Source organism: Pongo abelii, chromosome 17 (assembly GCF_028885655.2).
Source record: "Pongo abelii isolate AG06213 chromosome 17, NHGRI_mPonAbe1-v2.0_pri, whole genome shotgun sequence".
In the NCBI taxonomy this organism is placed as follows: Eukaryota; Metazoa; Chordata; class Mammalia; order Primates; family Hominidae; genus Pongo; species Pongo abelii.
Genome location: NC_072002.2, coordinates 59164179 through 59188747, shown reverse-complemented (window position 1 = coordinate 59188747; position 24569 = coordinate 59164179). Strand labels below are relative to the sequence as shown.

Here is a 24569-nt window from a genome sequence, read left to right as displayed (position 1 = left end):
TGTTGCTCTTTCAATCAGCCAAGAAGTTTGTGCCTGACAGTGGAGTGAAAGCTGTTACTGCTGGATCATAGATGTGAGTCTTCACAGGAGGCCTGTCCCAGACAAACTCAACACAGGCCTCTAGCAAGCCAGGCCTGCTGAGGAGTTCCAACTGAGCCACTTGCCAGACTTGCAACTGAATTTGCCTCTCTTTCTCATCCTGAGCTTTTAGACCTCAATATCATTCATTCATCATTTATTCTTTTACAAAGATGTACCAAGTGTCTACTGTCTACCAGGCCCTGTGTTCAACATTGGAGATATACTGAGGAAAAGAGACTGAAAGAAGGAGGGCAATGAAGTGTGTAAGAGAGAGAGAGTGAGCACAGAGGACACAGTGGCTAAGTTTGCCTGGGGCACAATGGAGATAAGAGTAGGCTTTATGAAACAGTTCCAGATAAAACTCCCTTTCCAGCAATATCTCTTTTCCAAAGAACTGCAAAGCTGTGCAAACTGTATGAGCAAGTCAGTCAACAAATAATGCATTAAGTGTTCTAAGTGCACCATGAGTTATGAGAGAACTGTATATAGAAACTTCTGTTTTGATCCATTTTCAGTAATTAAAGTGATAAAATATATACACATCATATTGTATATAGTTGAAATATACGCTGATTTCAAAGGAGCATGAAAAATGGAAAGAGTGAAGTAGGATAGAATCTACATTACCAACCGTGTGGCACAAAAAAGAGAAATATCACAGTGGGTTGATGTTATCAAGGTAAGTTTTCTAGATGAGATGACAGTATCTTCCCAACTTAGGGAAACGACATCCTATGTCTATAAAACTGATCTCTCCAATAACAGTGTCAATTTTAAAGACTTGTCTTCTGTTCTTTTGCATACCCTACAGAGCCTAAGTAAACAGACGTGATCTCACTCTGTTGCCCAGTATAGAGTGCAGTAGTATGCGATCATGACTTGCTGCAGCCTCGACCTCCAGGCTCAAATGACCCTTCTTCCTCAGCACCCTGAGTAGCTGGGATGACAGACGTGCACCACCATGCCTGACTAACTTTTTTTTATAGAGAAGGGATCTCTCTATGTTGCCCAGGCTGGTCTCAAACTCCTGGGTTCAAGCGATTCTCCTGCCTTGGCCTCCCAAAGTGCTGGGATTACAGGCATGAGCCACTATGCCCAGCCTGACCTTCTTAATGATATGGCATTTCCCTTCGTGGCTATTCCGAAAGACCAGTAGAGTGACCTGCATTTGGAGGTAAAAATGTTCTTCATGATTCTAAGGCAGCAGCAGCTGATAGTTACTAAAACAAGCCCCATAAAATGTTATCTTTCCCTCCCACCACAGCAGCTGAAGATAGCAGTATATGTTCCTCAGGCTGAAACTGCCCAGATGTTTTATGAAAAAGGACTCACTGGAAGCCAACCTGGAGCATCTTTCTGATGAGTTTCCTTGAACACAGGAGCAGCAGGTAAGAAATATCTTATACCATTCTGTCCCTGGCAGAACTTGCGTTAAGTCATGGACTACTAGTAGGCGTAGGTGAGACAGGAAGGGCCATGCATTCTTACAGTTTTGATCTAGAATCTTTTCTAAAAGTGCTCCTGATCCTTTTCATTTTTATCCCAGGAAGACTGGGCCACTCCAGCATCTGACCCTCCCTGTGCCCAGGAGCACCTATCATAGGCCCCCCGGCCTAAGCCATTGTCTGTCTCTCTTCTTAATGTTTAGTCTTGCAGATGTTTGGGTGTTTGTTACTATCATGTCTGTTCAGTTGAACTTTTATTTGCTAAAAAGTATTGTGCAATGGCAAGCAGAATTAGTCTCATTAAATAATAGAATCAAAGAACTTAGAGATAGAAAGGAAATTTAATAGATCATCTGGTTCAGATCTCTAACTACAAGCAATTGATGCAACCTTAGTTGTAAGGAAGAAACAGCTGAGCCCAGGAAATTATGTGACTTACCCAGGGCTAAACTGCCAGCAACTGAAAAAAGAGGAACTAGAATTCAGGTCTTCTGCCTCCTAATGCAGAGCCAAGCTGGGTCCGTATCCTCAATTGATTTTAGCACACATGACCACAGATGATTCTTCAAGCACATTTTCAACAGGATTTAGCAACATGGACTAAATCCTCTGCACCTATACCAACACCCTTTCTTGGGATTAATGAATATTGAGAAACATCATTGAGGTGTGGCTTTCCAACTTTACAATATTATATTAGTGAATATCTCCAAGTAGAATTCTATGTAGACTTATAAATAACTCTCTTCTTACTTACTGGACAGCAAAACTCCTTAGGAGCAGAAATGGAACATAACACACTTCAATATTGTCTAAAACTTAATCATATAGAGTCAATTTGTATTCATTGAGTACTTGCTATGTGATATGCTGTGGGAAACGCCAATAAATTAAACCCTTTATCCCCAAGATAATTTCTAATCTAAATAAGGGAAAGCAACATAAAATGTAATAAAATAAGTGAATTTTAAATAGTCCAAAAGAAGAAACGTAACAATGGAGGGACACATTTTGCCAGGAAATGACTGTTACTGGGGAGAGGTGCTCTAGAAGTTTAGAGGTAAGGAAGGTATGAGCTGGGGACACCAGGAAGGAAGGGAATTCTTCAAGGAGAGGTAAGTATTGACTAGACAGGGAGAGAGAGGAGGCATTTAAGGTCAGAGCAATGTAAACAGAAGTATGGAAGTGGGAATTGGAAATGTGGTCAGGGAATTCACGGAACTCAGAAACTGGTGAGAGATAAGTCTTTAAATAACTGTTCAGGTGAAATGGGAAGATCCTAGAATGTCAAACTAAATTTTTTCACTTTCTTTTTATGTCTTGCAAGAACAATGGTATTAACAATGGCCTAAGTTGATTCATACACACTCCCAGAATATACAGGAGAGCTGAAATAGCAGACAGATAGGACACACATGCAGTCTTCAGGAAGGCCCAGGGAAGAAACTAATACTAGCAGAAAGTACGAATTTAATTAATAGCTCACGAATGACAAATCCAGATACAATGAAGGGCAAAGAAATTCTCTCAAGCAATAAGCAACGCATCTTACTCACCCTTATAGCACATTTACCATTTACAAATTCTTATACTGCCTATCTGAGATTTTATTCTGTTATTTCCTTTTAGAAATGGTCTCAACTAGTATACTAGAAAGCCCCTGGACCAGGCCTCAACAGGCTCTGATTTTCAGGGCTTGTCCTCATTTGCTTCAGTGTGTGATTTTTGCCTCCATCATTACTCACTCCCCCAGCTCTGTGAAGGCCCTGAATTGTGATGGGAGAAGGGAACTTTCGGACAGGGCAGATCCTGTGGTGAATGCCCTCAGGGTCTCAGCCACACATCTGTGGATTCGCAAATCATTCACAGGCTGATCAATTTCCTCATCTACACATGAAGATGGCAGCCTGGTCAGAAGGAACAGAAGTGGAGACCTGCTACTCCCCAGTGGACAGGAATAGGGCCTCTCCCAGCCACTCCCCCAAAAAGCTGATTAATCTTTAAAATTTCTCAGGGACACCGTGCAATTCAAAGGCCACAGTCCCCTTGATGGAACACTGAAAGGGGTTTTTGTTTTCCACAAAAAGGGAAATTGAGGTTTTTGTGGTGAAAGAGAAGGATGTAAAATCAGCCACGTAGTGGTTTATTCACAGCCTGACCCCTTCCCAAACCCACAGGGATACTGGAGCTGCAACTCATCTCTTCTCATGAATCATGTGGACTCGCATGGGCCTGATGGATTTAGGAAAGAAGACACCAGACCCCACAGTGTGCACAAGCATTTGGGGACAGAGATGTGATCCAAAGATGGAGAGATACAGTTCCTTGACTTTAATGTGGAGAGACAGGCCGGAAGACAGGACTGTCCAGATCTAATAGAACCGACAGGTCGTCTCTCAAAGGGCCAGAGAGTGGCTATCACATTTGGGGCTTGTTATTTGAGCCGTCATAGCCGACTTTTCCACTGACATCCCCAACTTCCAAATTAATTATTTACTTACCAGAGATTCAGCTTGGCCATGTCAGACGGAAATAACAGGGGGTGTTGTGTAGCTCAGATGAGCTGGCATTCAAACAGTAAGAGAGGACATCACTCATACCACATGCCCCTCTCTGGTTCAGAGGGAGCCACTTGTGAGATTTAGAAGTCTCTAAGATCCCTACACCTTCCCTCATCTAGGTCTGGAGCTAGAAACAGATTGCTGTGCCGATCCCAGGACTTCTTGTGGGAGTTGTTTTTCTGATTTTTTTTTTTTTTTTCCTGGCCCAAACCAGAATCCTGAGGGAGAATTTATTCTCTGACTCTGGTTTTTGAGAGTTTGAAATCCTAGGTGAAAGGTGCGAGCTGCCGGTAGGGCCAGGGCAGGAGGGGCTCAGCCATCACTGTAAGCTCTGTTTGCCGCAGAAGGACAGGTGTTGAGTTACACACTTGGGGAATGTGAGCGCCAGGAAGGGACCTGGTGGGTGCCAGCCAAAGTAGCGAGGTCAATACCTCCTTCTGTACTGGCTCTTCCTGGAGACCAAAAAAACAAACCATCCCTTGGCTTCAGGTTCCTGAAAAGACCTGAACTGTTCTTGTTTACTGTTCTAAGGGGCTGCATAGCACTTCTTTTTAGAGTAATTTATTTCATTGACTTCAAGATCTCAGAAAGGCAGCAGTATATGCATTGAGGGCTAAACAGGGCATGTTTACAGAGCACTTATTCTCGACAGAAGGGTCTAAATAAATGCAGCATACAATATGGCTGCTCCTGTCCATTGCAAGGGTGAGAAATAGCACTAAGGTCTTGTTTTGACTAACGTCTTCACTTACATATCTGTCGGGACACAGGCTTTGGGTTTCCTCCTTCACTGGATGTCTGCTCAGCACATCAAGTTCCCGGAGCTAGGAATTTTTGATCGTACATGCAGAAGACATCAGGGGTTTAGGGCGTCTGTAGTCAAGTTGTAGCATGTTAAAGAAAATACAATTGCATAGCCCTGCTCAGCTTCAAGGAGCAGTAAGCTAAATTCCAAGAATATCATATTTAGTCATAAAGTTCAACCAATTCAGGACTCATAACGAGGGTATGTGATCGTCTATCTGAGTGGTAATCAACTTTCTTAGGTCAGCTTCTATTTTAAATCCTTCATGCAAAGAGTCAAGCATATTTGCATACTCACACAGACACATTGCTCATCAAATAGAACTAGACAGCCTCAACACAAAAACTGAGAACATGTACCTCACACACACCAGCCACTGGGTATATCGTAATAAAGAAAAATGGGATCAAACAAGGCATTAGGAAGAGAAAAACAGGTTCAGCCAGATGCTGTGGAAATCCTGATTCTTATCAGGGCAAACAATCAGAATTACTATGATGCTTCTTAGGGAGAGTCTACGCTGAACAGACACAGAATATTGTATTACATACTGTCTTCACGTGGACCAGGTAATTAGAATTATGCCCGTTTGATAGATGAGGAAAGTCAGGTTGAGAGAGCACGTGTTTGTCGGGTGGCAGAAACAGGAACTAGACCAATATCTGTTTAATTGCAGTCAGTCACTCAACTTCAGGTTATGGAGCATATAAGGATATGTGTGTGTGTGTGTGTGTGTGTGTGTGTGTGTGTGTGCGCATGTGTGTGTGTGTGTGTAAAGAACCATTTTCCTCCCTTCTAAAATCAGAATAATTCCATTAGCCCCAGGGTCTAGTAGAATAAAATATAAAACTATCATGACCAAGATTTTTATTCACAAATCAAACCAATTCTAAGTTTGGTTAGATCGAGATGAAGCCACAATCACAACCCAGGTCTCTTGGCTCCTAACTCAGGGCTCTTCCAGACAGTAGACAAAAACCCACATGGATTCTGAGAGTCTCATAAACTTCTCTGCGGACCCTGTTTTCTGTCAGTTTAGCGAGTGGTGCCTCTCCCACCTGTGGCCATGTGGAAAAAGCACAGCTTCTGCAAAGCCTGATCATCTGGGCTGGCCTTAGTGACTGTGCTTAGTCAACAGAATGTGGGGGAAGGGACATTTGGAAATGCTGAGGGTCATACATAAGGGGCCTTGCAGCTCCCGCCTGATTCTCTCTGAATGATACCATGTGAGAAGTCCAACTACCCCGAGACCTGCCATGCTGGATGGAAAGTACAAGTCAGCCATGTCAAGAGGTCAGAGTGGAACCCAGGCAGCCACAGCTGTTGCATCCATCCCAGCCCAGTCACCAGGGCCATACAGCAGACAAGACATGGAGAAGAGCTGAGAGACTCTGCCCACAGCCAGAGCCAGTCACAAGTGGGGCAATGTCACATTATCACAGCCACTCCAACTGAGTTCCTGATTATGGAGGAACTATCACTACTAGGCTGATCCACAACACTGACAACATGACAAAATGGCTCCTAGTTTCAATGCCACTGAGTTTTGGGGTGGTTTGTTACACAGCAGTAGATAATTAGAACATCTTGTGTCTCATCTATAAAGGGCTCCCAGGACAATCTTACCATCTAGAACCCCTGATACCATTTAAGCTTCGTCTTTCTCCCACCCCCACTGTAACTCTTCTAGCTGCTCCTTTTGATGTCTCTCTTAGACCAGTGGGGAATGATGAAAGCAAGAAGGATCTGCTGAGGGTCTGAAAAAGAGGACAGGCACAACCAGGAGCATGTGTCAAAATGCTTTCTTCTTGGTAGGCAAAAATGGTACATGAGAGCCTCTTGGATGGAGAGACCAAGCAACACAGGAAAGTTCCTGAAAAAAGAGGCTGGAAAAATGCTAGGGTCAAGAAAAGAGCCAGGTTCCTCACTGCCTTCTTTCCCTGACTCCTGCATACCACCCCATCTACATATCTGTATGGCAGATCGCATGTTCTCTGAATCCTCCGTGGTTCCATCCTTCAGGATAGAGTTTACTCATTGCATCCCAAGGACTCCAGCAAACTCTTACCTCCCCACTCTCTGACAGCTGAATTATTGACCATTTAGCTCATATTGACTCTTAGTTTTCCATGTTTGTCTTATCTAGAATAGACAGAATAAAACTTGTTTGAGGGCAGAACCTATATTATATAATTTTTCTTCATACTCCATAGTAAAATGCACAGAACCAAACACAATAAAGCAAGTCATATTCAATATGTATCTAAGGGAATTTAGTGCTACCCATATAACAAGGGCAGATAAGGTCTCAGCCGCACCACTCTAGGCTTCTGCAGATGGTCCACGCTGAGTTTTCAAGAAGTTGACTCACACGGATGCATAGCTAGACCTCACGTCACACTCAGGCTTCTGGAAAGATTAGTCTACATGACAGTTTCTGCATCTTCTTCACTGGCTTCTCATCTCACAGCTTCACAGAAAACACTCTCTCAAAAGTCACAGTGACCCTGCGGTGCAAAAGCCTGTGTGACATAAACCACAGCCTCCCCGGGACCTCTTGGGGTTTCTCCTGCTCTAGCCAGACCACTGTTTGCAAACACTTTTTTTTTTTTCCCTCTGCTTATCTTTTAAATGCTTGTAATCTCCAAAGATCTCTCCACAGCTCTAAGACTTTACAAGCTATCCCAGGCAAATTAAGCCACACCCATGGTTTTAACTATTAACAGATTCCAAAGCCCACAGTAATCTGCAGAACTCAAATATTCAGCTGCCTAACAAGTATCACCACATGGGTGTCCCCATAGGCCCCTTTAAACTCAACAGGAATCACATTGACTTGCTGCAGCATCCTCTTTTCAAGGCCTCCCTTCTTTATGAATCGTGATATCCATTTACCTAGGAGATATCTTAAATTCCACCTTCTCATTCAACAACTAAATCCCATTAGCCACTGAGTCACGCAGATGCTACCTGCTTAGTGCCTTTTATATCAATTCGTTTCTGATGCTGTCTCTGTCACCAATGTGTTTCAGGTTTTTCTCACTTCTCACCTACATTATGTCAAAGGCCTCTAGCTGGCCTCTCTTGCTCCAGTCTCTCTCCCCTATGATCTGCTCACCGCATGGTTCTCCATGTGACCTTTCCAGAACATAACTCTGCTCATGTCCTTCTTTGTCTAAAATAAATCAGAGTGTTGGGGATAATGTTCAACCTCCTAGGACATGGGGTCCAAAGAACAGTGACTCAAAGTGAACTGTAGAGCCAGATTTCATGGGTTCCAATCCAAACTCTACCTCTTACTAGCTCTGTAACAGGCAGATGACCTACTGTGTCTATGCCTCAGTTCCCTGATTTGTAAGGTAAGGCTAACGTTAGTAGCTACTGCCTAGGGTTTTATGGAGACTACTTGAAATATACATGTAAAGGGCTTAGAACTCTATCTGGCACACAGTAAGGATTCAATAAGCACTAGTTAGTTCCTAGCTGCATTCTTCCCACTGCCTAGTTCTTACCTCTGCTCCCAACCACCTTTGGCATCATTCATTCAAATGGATCTACTTGAATTTCTTCTAGTCAAGTCTATCATTTCATCACCCATGCCTTTGCATATGCCATTATTTCTTCCTGGAATGCCTGTTCTCCTTCTTCCTCTAGCTGACTCCTCTTGTTCCTCAAAACTTGCTCCAAGACTACCTTCCCTCCAGCCCAGAGCTTTCTCTCCCTGCCCCCAATCTGATTTGGAGGATTATGCTTACTGTTCATTGAATTTGGTACATTATTTTATAATTACCATTTTATTTGCCTATCTGACTCAAGCTTGTCTGATTCTTAAAGGCAAATGACATGTCTTATTTGATTTTATATTCTTAATGATGAATACAATGACTACCTTAGAATCCACACTCATCCACTGTTAACTGAATGAACAAATGGTCCCTATGGAACATTAATAACAGGTACCCAAACACACTTAAATTTGATTACCTGCACTTGAAACAAAACAGTGACTTTTTCCCGAGACCCGCATGCCTTGTGTAGTTTTTAATAGATTGCAAATAAACTTAGCACAGGGAGACGTGATCATGTCCAGGAAAATGATCAGCTCTGAGAACCACCAGTCTCTGACAGTGAATAACTGCTAAATCTCCAGAAGGTTTCTACTTCTGCCTGTCTCTTGATTGTCCTGCTCTCTGGAATAAATCAGACAGTACAATACAGGAATTTGAATAAAGTAGCCAAACTGTGCAAAAGTGATCACAATGGAGTAGAAGTGCATTATTCTGTCTCTCAGAATTAGCATATTTCTAAGTAATGAGTCTTAAATGAGAGAAGACTTTGCTTTTCTTCCTGAGATAGCCTTCATTAATTCTTCAGAGTGAACCTAATAAGTGACGGCAGAGCAAACAGGGGATAAATGGTACGTGTAAGGACCTCCCCTCAAATTCAGTCCCTTTTTTTTTTTTATTGGTTACAATTGCTCTGGGTTTAGTTTGGGTTCTGAGCAAAGTGTCACTAACTCTCTAGCATAGCTTCTGTGTTTGAGGGTTAGATAAGACGAAGAAGTGGGGGTTATAAGAAGAATTACTTGCTGGATTACTTTGACCCAGCAAGGGAAGAAGCATCTCAGTCCAGAAGTGTTCAACAATAGAAAGGCCACCCACAAAGCACCAAGGAGATTGGCTAAATGTCTGTGAGGAATGTCAGGATAATTCTCTTTCACCTTCGAGAATCTGATTTTATGATGGTGGTAGAGATTTCATATTCAAGGTGTTTTGAGAGCTTGGTGAAGACACAGTAGGGGATGCGTAAATGATTGTTGTTCCTTTGAGGTTGAAGGGAACATTCTGGACATCTCAAACCATTCAGTTGGCAACTTACTACAGGGCTCATACATAGATAGTGTCCACCTACTCTCCACCCCCCTGCACTGAAAAGTGATGCTGGCCACTCACTGAAAAGGCTGCCATGAAAGCAGCAAGTTTAGAATGTCATCTGAATGCGTCTTTGTGAACCACGGGAAGATAGACATTCAGCAACAAATCCTCAAGATGCTTTCAAATGAGAAGGAAAGCCCTGCCTCAAGACAGGAACCTCTGCAGATATCACTTATCCTAATCTCTCACCCCAAAGTGAGAGGCAGAAATAAGGACACTGACAGTAAAACCTTAAGAGTTTGTTTTGTTTGGGTATCAACACACACACCCACACCCACACCCACACACACACACACACACACAGAGTGATCAAATATTTCAGTCAAATGCATGCAATTCATCCAGAGAGCTCAAACACTGAGTTATCCAAATGTTCCAATGCTAGTTACCCAAACGAACATTATGGAAAAGGACTTCAAAGAGAAGAGTCTGAACAGCAAAACTGAAGCATGTTTACAGTGTTAAAAAAATAAAAAGCTGTCCACCTCTTTTATTTTGCATTTGGATAATGCTTTAAACTTTCCAGGACCCTCTGATAACCACTCCACCCTCAAGATGGTAAGATCAATGGCAAATGGATTTATCTCCCCAGTTGACCCCAGAATGAAAAACAGAAACAGAGTGTGTGCACAACTGACACACAATAATTTAGCCAGCCCTTTCATCTTGGGCTCTTCTCCACGTAGTATTACAAAAACAAATTATGTAACGAAGCACACAGTTGTGTGGCTTGAGGCATTTATTAAAAACAGGGCCTTTATGAAGTCTTTGTATACTTTACATATTTAATAAACTTCAAGTTCATGTCACTTAGAATCAAACACGTGACGAAATTTAAAAGTAATATTATTACAGTTTATGACCTAATCTGCAAATGGGAGGAGGTCCTATACCTTTGTGTTTAAGAATATGAACTTTGAAATCAGACTAACTGGACTTCAAACACTACCTCTTTTATATACTCTCTAGATGCCATTTGGCAAGTTATTCGACCTCCCCATGCCAGTTAACTCATCAGCAAAATGAGACCAGTAAGATTTACCTCTTAGAGTTTTGGGGAGGATTACATATACATTTGCAGGTTGTAGGCTTAAACTGGTGCCTCCCATACAGAACTCAAGAGATAAGTATTATTATTTGATTATTCATAATCTCTTTCAATGATTGCCAGCTTTAGTTACTACAACAAAACAAAGTCCCTACCTTCCTTGAAAAGAATGTATTATGTATCTAGAACTGTTGGAAAGAAAATCAAGAAGGCTTGAAATGTCACTTACAAGCTGTGTGTAACAACTCACATGAGTTAGTTGTTAAAGTTTAAAAATTATGTAAGGGTTTCATGAAGCTTTAGGAATGGTCCCTGAATTGGTGGAAAGGAAATTCCCTTCTGAACTTAAAAGTCAAAAAACTTCAGAGAGGAAGGAATCTTTTAGAGATCTACTCAAGGTCATATGAAGTTTCTTGGTTCTAATTCCATCGAGGCCACCGGAGAGCCAGGAGATGCCCATCCCCTTTGAAGCTTCTCATGCCTCCCTCCCTACCCCTAGCCACTATTACCACCCTACACCCTTTTCTAACCATAGATTTCTAAGTAAAAAAGGAAATTGTCTAAAATTGAAACTGCCTTAGTCTATTATTGGCTTTGGTGGCTGTGGGAAGAAAACGGAGTTGAAGGGGGGAGGTATGTTGATGAAAATAATCTGAGTCATCACTTCCTGGAAGAGGTGACAGCACACCCAGAGCCGCTGGGAAGTCAGGGGGCCGAGGGGGAAGAGGTCCCAGCTCTGCCACAACCTCACATAGCACCGGGAGGATGTCACCTAACTTCTGTGGGTTCCTATTGGCAAAATGACCCTAAAGGCCTTCCCAGCTATATGACCCTATAATTCAGGAAAGGTCCTGGTGAATAAACCATTGGTGCTATTCACTGTCAGCCTAGAAAACAAAATGAACCTGTGCTCCTAAAATATGAAAGCCATATCTTTCAAGCAAGGGCAGGCTGGTTATGGTTGAGTCAAGACATAACTGCTTTATTTCCTAACCACTTCCCCAAACCCAGACTCTGCCCCTCCACACACACCCCCCAACCCAGTTTTGCTACACAATTCCTTGGACAGTACAGGGTAACTCATTAAGAACAGAGGCCCTGGGATAGCCAGACTTAGTGCAGGAATCACTTTATAGTCTCTCTTAGATGTGAAATTATATGAAATTATTCCCCAAACTGTGAGCAGATACAGATGATTACAAGATTTAGGTGTTGAAAAGAAAAGAACAATAACAGCATCAAGATAGGAGTCTCACAGGTTGCAATCACCTGCTTATGTGTCTCCCTAGCCTTGGGAGAGAAAACTGGCCCCTTTTTCATTTATCTGATGGTAACTCTATGGGCAGCTACTAAACCCTCCTTTGAAAGTAAACCCCCATTGCCAGTGACCACGTGCTGAATGAGTGAGTGAAGAAATGAATGCTGTGCATCCCAAATTAGGAAGCAAGGAAGGAGGGCACATTCATACAACTCCTTGAACTCTGCACACACTTTGGCTTCTTGCAGTAATTTAATAATATTCTTGCTCATTCATATTCTTTCTTTCCACTTCTAGCCCTACCCCCACTCATTATGTAGTCTGACTGAATACCACTCAAAATATTTTCTCAATTAGAGGAGAAAACAGGAATTTGCCACTTGTCTGCCTCTATTCTGCAGCCTGTCAGCCTTCAGCAAATATTTCAATCCTGGGCCTTTGCCTGCTGCTAACCCCTGTCCTTTAACCTTTGACCCTGTCCTCTTCAAATCCTCTAGGCTTTACCTTCTCATCCTCCCAGCCCAGACACTCCACTCCAGGGCTGGTGTCACCAGCTACTATGTTTAACCACAAGAGGTACATTGATGGCCCTAAAGCAATCAGAACAAGAGCTGTGCTGCTGAGATTTGCTTATCTGATCAAAAGATGCTCAGAAAAATTAACATATCACAGTGGATGAGAGACAACCTGTAAATAGACTCCCAGTCTCACCTATCTCTGGTCTTCAGAGCCTCTTGTCTGGTCTAGGCCGGCTCCCCTCCCCCACCCTATATCCTAACTCCCTCAAATGGGCATGTCACTGAGATTAGAGGCTCAGGGGTTGGCTGTAAGAGGCAGAAATAAAATGGAAATCATGTCCGCTAGAGCAGTAAGATGCAGAGCTCCTCTTTGACTTTTCCCAACATTCACATTCAGCCAAACCACAAGATAATTTGCTTCTAAACCCCTGTCCCAACTTCCTCTAACCACTGCAACTTCCCTGGCTCTAGCTAAACCCCCAGCCCTGTGACATCCAAAATTAGAACCACTGGGACTCATCATTTCCCCATCCTTGCCTGTGTCCACCAACATGTAAGCTGTGCCACTTCTAGGTGTTTCTGTGAGTATTTGAGAAAGGTGTGGAATATTTCAGGACTTTTTTGTGGGCAATGACTAGTTTGCTCTCTGATAGCACTCCTTCCCATGTAATTAATTGTGCTGTCTCTTGGCTCGTTAAAAACAAGACCCTCAGGTCCCAGGCAGCATTATACAGGGTAAATCATGTTTAAGTAACTGCATAACTAGTGGGTCAGTTTTATCTTTTGTCTTGGCTGCGACCATTATTTAGCTGGGTTCTCAAAATGCCCGGCAGTGAAGCTTTCATGTCAGGCCAGTATTGAAAGACAAATGTTTTCTCCCCTCCCCACCCCCACTGCCAGCCCCTCTTCTCTGAATGCTGCATGCACAGGGCAGCTGGGAAATAAAAGGCCCCTTTATCTGATTATCCTGGGCAAAGGCGTGGTGGGTTCAGGAAGGTTCAAGAGAGAAGTGCCAAACTGTAATAAGATGGGCCAAGCAAATAGTTGGGGCAGACTCCCATGCAGTGGCAATGACCGGCCACAGCAATTCAGTCTCCTGTCTCATTTTTAGCACTCAGCTTTGTGATGACTAAAAAGAGTGTTGTTTTTTTCCCCCACCGACTGTCGCTGATTGCCATGTGATCTTGAACAAATCACGAGACACCACTGATCTGGGCTCTATGTCCTCATCTGTGAAGGGAAGACAGCTCTGATGATCTTCAAGGTCTCTTTCTGCTTTAACATTCTTTGTGTGTATCCATCAAGCAATAAAAAACAGTGTGACCCTCTCAAATAGCTATGGAGAATACCGCCCGACAGTATAAAAAGAGGACTTCTGAAGAGATGAAAGCAGCAACTTTCTTTATAGGCAGTTTGTCTCATATAAAAGGAAGTGAGAGGAAGAGAAGGAGAAGGAAAAGGCAAGATTACCCACTTCACAAAGGAGAAATTAAGGGGTAGGGAAATTTTGTCCAATTAACCCAGTTATGCCTAGTGTTCCATTATTGGAACGCTAAGCTTGTGGGAGTTATTTATATCCTACTGTTCAAGGTCATCACCAAGGTCTGATTTTTCACACCCAAAAATTTGCAACCTCCAGCCTAAATGGGTTAAATTACCAATGTCATACAATTAGTTATTGGTGCTGTTAAAAATAAAACTCAGAAGGACTCCCATTTCTGTCCTAGATTCTAATCCTATTACATTATCCTTCCCATAGGATATTGTGATGATGAAAAGAAACAGTATTTGTGCTGTTTAATTTTTGCAGATTTGCATTTACCATTTTCTTTGGCCAATCTGGAATCCTAGAAGCCTACTAGAGAACTGTCCTGACTACATGCCCTTCACAATCATCAGCCTTCTACAAGCACTCAGATGGGAAGCCTTCAGTGACCATCAGAACCCAATAACCAGTCCCTTCACACACATACTCCTGAATTTTGTTCATCCCATCCACAGAGCACGTGATGCTCATCACTGGAAGACAGAAATCATGGTGGCCATGCAGCCTTTAGACAGCTGCAGCACCCGAATACTGCTGGTCTGCAGGAGGGTCTACAATAGGTCCCCATAAATACTGTAGAATTAATTGAGACAAAACGACAGTATCTTTGACATAGAAGGATCCATTGGTAGCAAATACTACTCTAACACATCTCCCTTAGCTTATAACGAGCTGCCCTAAATATGTCCTGCCTCTTGCTCACACACACCACCCATTAAGCACAAGAATTGAGGCAAAATTGTGTGAGAAGGCATGGCAGCAGGGGACTCATGGGAGAAGCAAGGGAAGGGGGCACAAAAAGGCGACCGGAGATGGTGATTAGGAATAACCCAAAATAATATAAACAGGTTCCCAGGATTCCTTCCTCTCCTCCTGAGCTTAGAGCCCAGTCAAAGCCAGCCCCCCAAACATCTATGTCAATGTCATACCAACGCTGGGCTCTTTTCGGTACACATATGCATGTCCACGCAGATGCCCTCTCACATACACATGTCCAGACACCCTCTAGTTGGCAAACAAGTGACAATATGCAAATTATCAGAAGCCACAAAGATTTGCTTCGGTGGGGAGCCTGAACAAACAAGGAACAATTTTGCAAGTGGCCACAGATGGCTTAGTTAGCTTCTCTGCTTACAATGGACATAACAAGATTTGCCAGAACTAATTCATTCTTTCACATCATTGCCCTGTTCCCCCACCTTCTGAGGGTAAGGAAAATTCCCCCTCATGGCCGTATGCATTCTTGTTCCTTTCCAACACAGAAAAAGGGCAACTCGTTCATCCACAGTGTGGATGGGTCATATTTAAAGTGAGTAACACAGATTTAAAAGGAGATATGGTGGAAGCAAACATATGCTGACTTCTCTCCCCCAACCCACCTACACCATTTCCCTAAAACCCTTATTTGGAGAAAGGGGTAGAAAAGAAGAGATTTATGGAGTCCCGTGCCGAGCTGGAGAACTCAGTAGCAGAAAAGAAATGAGTGGCAAAGAATAGACAAAACAAAATGGACTAGAAACAGACAGTGAACCTATCAGATGAAATTCAAACCTTCTCACATGATGGGTTACAACTGGCCTCATATACAGGAAGTAAACTTTGGCTTTATGCAGCAAAGGAAGAAACACTTGATGCAGTCTTTCCTCTGTGCATTCCTACATGAGGCATAACTCCTGGAAATAAAACTCCAAGACAGAGGCTGGATTCAGGACCTTTGTGCATACCCAGAGCTCTTCATGCAAGGCCCTTTCCAGTCAGCTTTCAATAAGTGTCAGTAAGATGCTTATGAATTCTTAAGAAAAGAAATCAATTACTTCTTCAAAAAAAAAAAAACAAAAAAAAACACCTGAACTTCTCTAGGTCACAAGAATAGAGACCTTAGAAGTGGCTCCTTTCCACGTCCCAGAAGGCTCTGTCAGCCTCTTCTCTGTATGTGATGGCAGAAATCAAGGCCACTCATGCCCTTCACTGGGTGCTACCATCAATTTCTAGCCAGTCTCTGGGCTCACTCCCCACCAATGCTGGCTGCAGTATGATGTCCTAAAGCATTTCTCTGCACATTCCTTCATTCTCTTCTCCCCAAGGGGTTGGGGGGGTTTGGAGGGCTCCATTGCTTTCTTAGTGCACGTAGGAAAAAGTCAAATCTGTCTGATCTGGCCTACTGAAGCTTCCACTCCAGATTTTCCAGGTCAACTCTGCAGTCCAGCAGGTCAAGGCTGCCCATCATGAGCACTTTGCCCTCTGCACAATGTTCAAGCACACTCCCTATCCCCCTTTCCCTCCCACCTAAATCCTATGCTTTCTTCAAGGCCCATTCAAGCTTCTTCCTCCATCCCTCCCTGTACTCTCTCACATGTTCCAGCATCCAGTACAACATAAGCACCATGCGTGGGCCTAACCTCCCTAACAAGGCAGACACTGGGAAGCTTCCCCGAAAGCCAGACAAGTCAGTCTAAACTGGGAGCGATGGCTCTGCATCCTGTCACCTGCTCAGGTGCCCATGTGGTTTGTCTCTTTCTTCATTCCCAGGCATCACTCATACTAGGTGTAGCTGAATATGTCTACTTTTTTTCTCAAATATATATGTTGGATACCTACAGCAGCAGCTATTGAGAAAACTATACGGTTGATTCGATAAAATTTGTTTACATATGTCTCCATAATCATGTACATGTGAATACCTAGTTATAGGAATAGGTATTTCTATGGTGATGTCCTGGAATATCAGAGTTGGAAAGGACTTCAGTGTCTTCTGCTTCATGGCCTTCATTTCAAGAGGTGACCTCTGAGAACAAGAGGCAGGTGAGGAAACACAGGTGGTTAGGGACAGAGACTAAAATTCTTGCTTCTTAAGCCAGGGCTCTATCAGATTGTATGCAATATCTATCATCCCAGAGGCTATACATGCTCACACATATGTGTATGAGCACACAACAGTGCACTCTCTCTAACATGCAAACCAATGTGTGCCACCCTCTTCAGCTGAGGTCCTCAGAGAATCATGAGGATAGAATGACACAAATGCCTGAGGATTCCCCGGATGCTCTCCAGATTTGACATCTTCTCATATGTTTGTCCTCCCATCCAGATCTTTGCCTCCACTGCCAGCAGGCTGTGTGCTTTGACCCCTGACCCCCACAGCTGGACTGTCTTCTGAGGATGACAAGCTCCAAGGACCAACAATTATCTCCCAGTGTTAAATAAGATGAGCAGAAGTGGCCACTGCTGCTCCTGCAATCAGGGCCCAGCCACAGAGGAATCTGCTGCAAGTCTAAAATTGGGAGCAAAGGTCAGCTGTCATTTAGAAATGAAGCCAGAAGGAAAGGCAGGTATCCAGAAGTTCAGCACCTGCTCTTCCCTGGAGGTGGAGAGGGGCACAGCTGGCCAGCCTGGAGCAGCCCCTCTCTGCTTATAGGGTATCTGCAGCAGTTCTGATACCAGTGGGAAGCTGCCAGTACCTTGCGTGGAGGAGCAACAAGCATTTTTGAAAAGGTCCCAGAATCACAGACCAGGCTCCTCCAGGGTACTCTCCATTCCTCTCGGCAAAGGTCATCTGAACTAATGGAGACTTTCAAAGGCAGTCCTTCCCTTCAGACCTTGAAATACTGGTGCTGCCCATATGCACATACCATTCCCCTGCCCTCCACCCCTTGCACACATTCTCTCTCGGACGAGTTTTTCCCTTCCTCCATGAAGTGGCCAGTTCTTGCATGGCCTCCATTTCTGAACCTGATTTGCCCGAATACACTGGGCCTTTCAAGTGTTTTGACCTTCCCCTAATTTATCAGATTTCTGCTTCTATTTCCTCTGCTACTTTTTTTGGATTCTGTTCCATCTTCCAAAATGTGTGACGCATGATTTTTCAGGTTTCTTGTCAAGCTTACTATTCTACCTTCCTCTTCCTATGCTGGGACTTTCAAGGACATCCCATAGATTAAATATATCAGCACCATAAAACCCCATGTGTCTTCACATAGACACCAGAATGGAAGCCTTCAACTAACATCTCACCTTGTTCTGCTTGAAAGTGTTTCTTGACTTTCCTTCCAATTAGGCACAGACTGTCCCTATCACTCTGTCAAATTAATCGGTCAATTACAAGTTATTTTTTGAGAATCTCTGACATCCTCTGTCCTAGTTGAGATACTACAGAGGCGCTTTCTGCTTATAGAGTATCTGCAGCAGCTTTGATACCAGTGGGAAGCTGCCAATACCTTGGGTGAAGCAACAAACATTTGTGAAAAGGCCCCAGAGCCAGAACTACAGACAGCTTTCTGTCTGTAGCTTATGAGTCAAATAGACAACGGTACCCCACTTGCAACATCTGAGGGACAATACCCACTTACATCTCCATAGTACTGCCTGGCATGCAATAAAGAGTTACTGAAGAAAATATATTTGGTTGAATGAGTGAATAAATGAATGAATGACTCAGTTATGCTAAGGAAGAGAGCAGGTTAAGTGGATAAGCAGCATCAGCAGGGCCATCCTGGTTCCATTCAGCTTAGCTCTGTCTCTCTCTCTCTTTCTCTCTCTCTCTCTCTCTCTTTGCTACTAGGACATCTTTCTCAGACTCAGTAGAGCTCACTGTTCTGAAATCAAATTTTGTTTTTGACACTTCTCCCGCTCTTCCTGCGCTCACAGCTCTGGGTTCTGCAGCTTTTGGTGACCCTGGGCTCTGAAGAGGGACCCTGGCTAACCCAAGGTGCAGCATGAATCAGCTGGCAGGGCTGAGCGTGAGGGCCATTCTTGACTCCAGGTCCAGGGTCTGCCCTGCACCTGCTGCTACCCAATCTGTGGCATCCATCACTTTCAACCTCCCTCACCTAGTCCAGTGTTTCTAGATCCTATCTGCTATTTCTCCCTCATTGCTTCAGGCAAGATTTGTTTTCATATCTGGATTATATTCAAAAATGAAGAGGAGAGAGCATTTACTAAAAACCAGATCATTCCATATGGTAAAGTGCTGAGCAAAAACTCTATTAGTTTCAGGCATTGAGTTGAGTTCATTACTCAGTAAAGTTGCTACATTTCTTATAATCCACACTATTATGAACCTATGATATATTTTAAGATGTTAAAGTGCACACGCAAGCACACACACACACACACACACAGATGCACATATGTATTTTAAGTCATCTAGAAAAATTCTATGTCCTTAGGAGGAAGAAACAGAGAAACCTTCAACCTCTCTGACCTTCTATCTCCGTCTTTTCTTTCTCTTATCTTTGTTTTATTTTATATTCTATTCTAAGGGAATCCTCAGGTCCTTCAATATTCTGGGTCACAGGCTTAGTCCACCAGTGAGGGAAGAAATGGTGTGTTTAAGAATAGCTTTTTGGATTTCATGTATTTTTACCAATTTAGTGCATTCATCATATGTTCATTCCCTGACCCTTTCTCTCATCACCATAAAGGATCAAAATATACCCTTTTGTTGGTAAAGGGCCAATCCCTTGCAATGGCCCCAAAGTAGAGATGGGAGTATGTGCAGTGAGGGCAGACCCTGCAGAGCCAGAGGCCAGCAGAGCCCTGTGTCTGCGAAGTCAGAAGACAACCTGAGAGAATGTGCTTGAGCATCCTAAATCTGTTGAGACAAGTTTCATCAATTTTGTGGAACATGACAGAAAAAGAGGACAAAAGCATGAAGTTTGGGAGCAGATCTTATACAGCTTTCTCAAGATTCGAACCAACTGTCTCTCTCGTTTCCCTGGCATCTAGCTATTGTGGTCTCATTTTACAGAGAGACTAATGGAAGGACCGGAAAAACACCTCTGTGCCGGTTTTCCAGAAGGCAGAGTCAGAGGTGAGAAACTCTGGTTCCAGCCTTGGGTTCAGCTGCCTGAGCACCGCATGAGGAGCCATGGTGGCTGCCTCAGAGCTCAGAGGGTGTGGCACTGGTATCACAACCTCCTGGCTGCCTCTGAGACCCAGGGCAAGTTCCTGGAGCTCTCTATGCCACATTTGAGTCATCTGTAAAATGGGAATAATAACATCACATTGCGGTTGTGGGGAAGATTCGGTAGCAATGTGTGTCAAGTGCTTGGCAAAGTTCTCAGCTCCTCTAAGTAGCAAAACGGCAGCTGTTGTTATGTCCAGGAAAGCAACCTGCACAGCCAATTGGCTTTCTCTGTGATTCAGGGGTTCCACAAAAGAATGACTCACCTGGATAAGGGCGGTGGCTAATGCCATAATCCCAGCACTTTGGGAAGCCAAGGTGGGTGGATCACTTGAGCTCAGGAGCTCAAGACTAGCCTGGCCAAGATGGGGAAACACCTTCTCTACTAAAAATACAAAAATGAGCCGGGCATGGTGGCAAATGCCTGTAATCCCAGCTATTTGGTAGGCTGAGGTGAGAGGACTGCTTCAACCTGGGAGTTGGAGGTTGCAAAGAGCCAAGATCGCACCACTGCACTCCAGCCTGGCAACAGAGTGAGACTAAGTCTCAAAAACAAACAAACAAAAAAACAGAAATGACTCACCTATGCTTCTGATACACAATTCCCATTTTTCAGAAATAAGAAAACATAAAGAGAGTGGACACCAAAGAACCTTCAAGAAAACCTCCAAGGACAGCAAGGCCTCACCTTTAGCAAGCAGTAGGATCTGGGTGTGACTTACGGGACAGGTTGGACACAGAAAGAAAAACTTCTGTCAGTGGTGGATTTAATATTTTCCCTGTTTTGTTTTTTTTGTTTTGTTTTGTCTTTCTCCTCCTGCCAAGGGATTAACGTATAGGTTCTTAAACAAGGGGATCCCCCACTTACAGCTGACAGCAGCAGCTGCAACCGCTGACTCTCCTGCAGAATGGCAGGGAATCGAATCAAAAAGAAAAGCAAGTGGACAACCTTTCCTCCGGGAGCATGAAACACAATACCAGCCTTTCGCCAAACCCGGCAGACACCAGCCCTGATTGGAGGTTGCCTCGGAACAAAGGGAAATTGGTATTTAAAAAAAAATCTTCTGAAAGCCAACTCAGCAGATGGTTTTTTCCTGGGCTCCAGGAGAAGGGGGGGGAAGGTGGGGGTAGGGGAAGGATGCTGGGATAACACAACTGCCACCAGGATACAGATGACTGAGAAGTGACAAAGATGGGCAAAGAGGGCTGACCTCTCACCCCAGAATTTCACAAAGGGCAATTACACCATGTGGTGGGTATCTGGACGCGCCCACTTCCAACCTGCAGCTGCTGTCCATCACAGCCACGTCTGGGGGCTTTATTAAGAGCAGAGGAGGAGCGAGGCCAGAGAATAAAAGGATATTGAAGGAAGAGATGGAAAAGTTTAATTAGCAACGATAGTTTGTTGGAAATCTACTATACAGTAGTTTTAAAGAAGAACACTTTCTATTTCCATTGCACTGTTAACATTTCAGAACTGTTTTATAGCCATTGGCTCAGATTATCTTCAGAATAATGTGGAAAGAAGAGTGACATTATTACTCCCTTATTAAATATGAGCAAACACAGATGGACTTGTTAAAGGCAGAACAGGGACTTGGACCCAGAACCCTTGACTGGGGAAACTGTTCCCCTCAGGCCTCAGGCTAGTCAGCGCTCATGGAATCTTATTTTGCAAGGGCCTCAGCTGAATCCCACATTCTCAGTCCAAACCAGGACACTTTAGAATACCCTGTAAATAACTTCTGGATTAAGTCACAGCGAGCCTATTATCCCACAGCCCTGTGCCGCTGCCAGCCCATCACTTCGTACCACGCCTCACTGCCGTTGTGACCTGCCCAGTGTTTTCTAGCAGGGATATGGCTGTGGGCAGTCAAGAAAGGAGCTGTGGGTCTCCAGGATGAAGCTGCAGTGCTGGAGTTTACCCACAGCCAGGGCCAAGCAGCAGAAACAACCAGATGAGTTTCAAGAGACTCAACTATTCTCTTCTTAAAGATGCCCCAGCAGGGCAAGGCAGGGTGGAATGTTTCGAAGATAGCTTCCTACTGCTGGAAACCAGGAGACCTGAGGGTTTGAGTCCCAAACACCCCCCCGACCAACCTCAGTAATTAGCTGTAAGCTCAGGCAAGCCATTTAAAACCCTCAGAGTCCTTTCCCCAGTTTATAAAGCAGGGAGAAATAACAACAACTTTGCTTAACTATATGAAGAACAAACCCAAAAGAAGGAACAGCTGGGCAGATGTGAGTACACTTTATCAAGGTGCTGGGCAGATGTGATTGTCCACACCATGCACTATCATCTGGATCACATATTTTGACAGTTACTTATTAAATACAGTACCTGGGTTTTTCCCTAAATGTCCTGAGATCAATACTTCTTAGCAACATCTTTCTATACCCCACACAGCACTTAGGCTGAAAACCCCATAAAACTCTGTAGGTACTTCTAGAATTAAGATGCTTCAGCTCTGTTACAGTATATCTGGATAGGACAGCACTCACACGTGCATGCACACACACACACACACACCCTGAGAGACACAAGATTTCAGATGTTTCTAATTACCAATGCAAAATGCACAGAGCTGACTAAGCAGGAGCTGTTTTGATATTAATAGAACAGAAGAGCTAAGGCCAGGCGCGGTGGTTCACGCCTGTAATCCCAGCACTTTGGGAGGCCAAGGCAGGCAGATCATCTGAGGTCAGGAGCTTGAGAGCAGCCTGGCCAACGTGGCAAAACCCCATCTCTACTAAAAATACAAAATAAATTATCCCAGTGTTATGGCACGCACCTGTAGTCCCAGCTACTCAGGAGGCTGAGGCAGGAGAATCGCTTGAACCTGGGAGGTAGAGGTTACAGTGAGCGGAAATTGTGCCACTGCACACCAGCCTGGGTGACAGAGCAAGACTCCTTCTTAAAAAAAAAAAAAAAAAAAAAGAAGAGCTAAGAAGAATTTGTTTAACATCTAGGCTGGAAAAATAAAAATAAGTGAATATTACATTAAAAGATACAACTCCTGTCCTTAGGGAGCTTACACCATAATTGAGAATAATAGACTTTACCTTTAACAACACACACTTAACAGCCCTTTAATTTAGATAAAGGAGGTCATTATATAAATGAGAAACCAGGTTCGGAGAAGGCAGATAGCCATCTAGAGATGTATCTCTACAGAATACACAGAAAAGGAATTCTGACTGAGTTGGGCAACTACATTTAAAAGTACCTTCTTTCTGTGCCTTCTATGTAGTCATTAGACCCAAACCAGACCATCTGTATAACATTCGATTCACATCTCTGCCCAGAACTGTGCACAAAGAGATGACAATAATGCAAACACCTGAATTTTAGCCTAGAGAATCCACTGACTATCGGATGTGATAATTTGTACAGCAAAAGTAGCATAAGACAATATTAGTTTGACAGGTTTCCTTGACCTTGAGTTCAGTGTATATGAACAATGACATAGCTTCTAGAAAGTTGGTACAGCTTGAGGTCATGTTAATAGAGATAGTGTGTCTAGAACAGAGGAGGTTACAATCCCCTGACATAATGCAGGGCCAGACCACCTCCCAGTATTGTACTCTATTCTGTGAGCTCTCCCACTTATACCTTTTAGAAGAGACACTGAAAAACTAGTATTCCCAGCACAGGAACCAGGGTGGTTTGGCACCAGGAAATCATGGAATACAAGGAACACTTTCAGGAACTGGAAATATCTAGGCTATAAAAGGGATGCCTAGTGCAATATAAGAAAGAGCTTTCTAAAACAAGGGCTGCCGCAAAAGGTGGCATGTTCCCTCCCTGAAGGCCTTTGAGCAGCAGTCAAATAACTATGCCTTAGGGGGTTGGAAAGGGGTGCTTTGTTCCATTAAGGGGGGATGCTGAGGCCAGGCGCGGTGGCTCACATCTGTAATCCCAGCACTTTGGGAGGCCGAGGTGGGAGGATCACGAGGTCAGAAGATCGAGACCATCCGACTGACATGGTGAAACCCCGTCTCTACTAAAAATTCAAAAAATTAGCCGGGCACGGTGGCAGGCGCCTGTAGTCCCAGCTGCTTGGGAGGCTGAGGCTGGAGAATGGCCTGAACCCGGTAGGCAGAGCTTGCAGTGAGCAGAGATCACACCACTGCACTCCAGCCTGGGTGACAGAGCAAGACTCTGTATCAAAAAAAAAAAAAAAAAAAAAAAACAGGGATGCTGAAAGAGAAATGCTCAGAGGCTCTTCTAATTTCTAGCAATATCCACGATTTTGGAAGTGTGACTCAGTTGTGGACCTATGCCTTTCTTTTGACACAGAGCTTCTGTTGTCAGCCCTCTCCTGCCTAATGACCAGATGCCTGATTCTCACCTGTGTCCTCAATGAATTCAACTTCTCATTCGAGGACCCTTTCTGGATCTCCCAATCTTGGCTTCCTTCATGATCCAACAGCACACAAGCCCAATCAGAAACACTGCCCTGCCATTTAT

At 43.8% G+C, this 24569-nt stretch overlaps 1 protein-coding gene and 1 long non-coding RNA gene across 5 annotated transcripts in view; both read right to left on the bottom strand.

The window, feature by feature from the left end:
* The window catches only part of SETBP1 (SET binding protein 1), a 383903-nt gene that overhangs the window by 326897 nt on the left and 32437 nt on the right, over positions 1-24569 (bottom strand). The gene's annotated exons all lie outside the window — the stretch shown is intronic.
* Positions 1-24569, bottom strand: part of LOC134760298 (uncharacterized) — a 115914-nt gene that overhangs the window by 80545 nt on the left and 10800 nt on the right. The window contains exon 2 of the long non-coding RNA XR_010137581.1: positions 1-24569. This exon is cut by the window's left edge and continues 80545 nt beyond it. This is a non-coding gene — a long non-coding RNA (uncharacterized LOC134760298).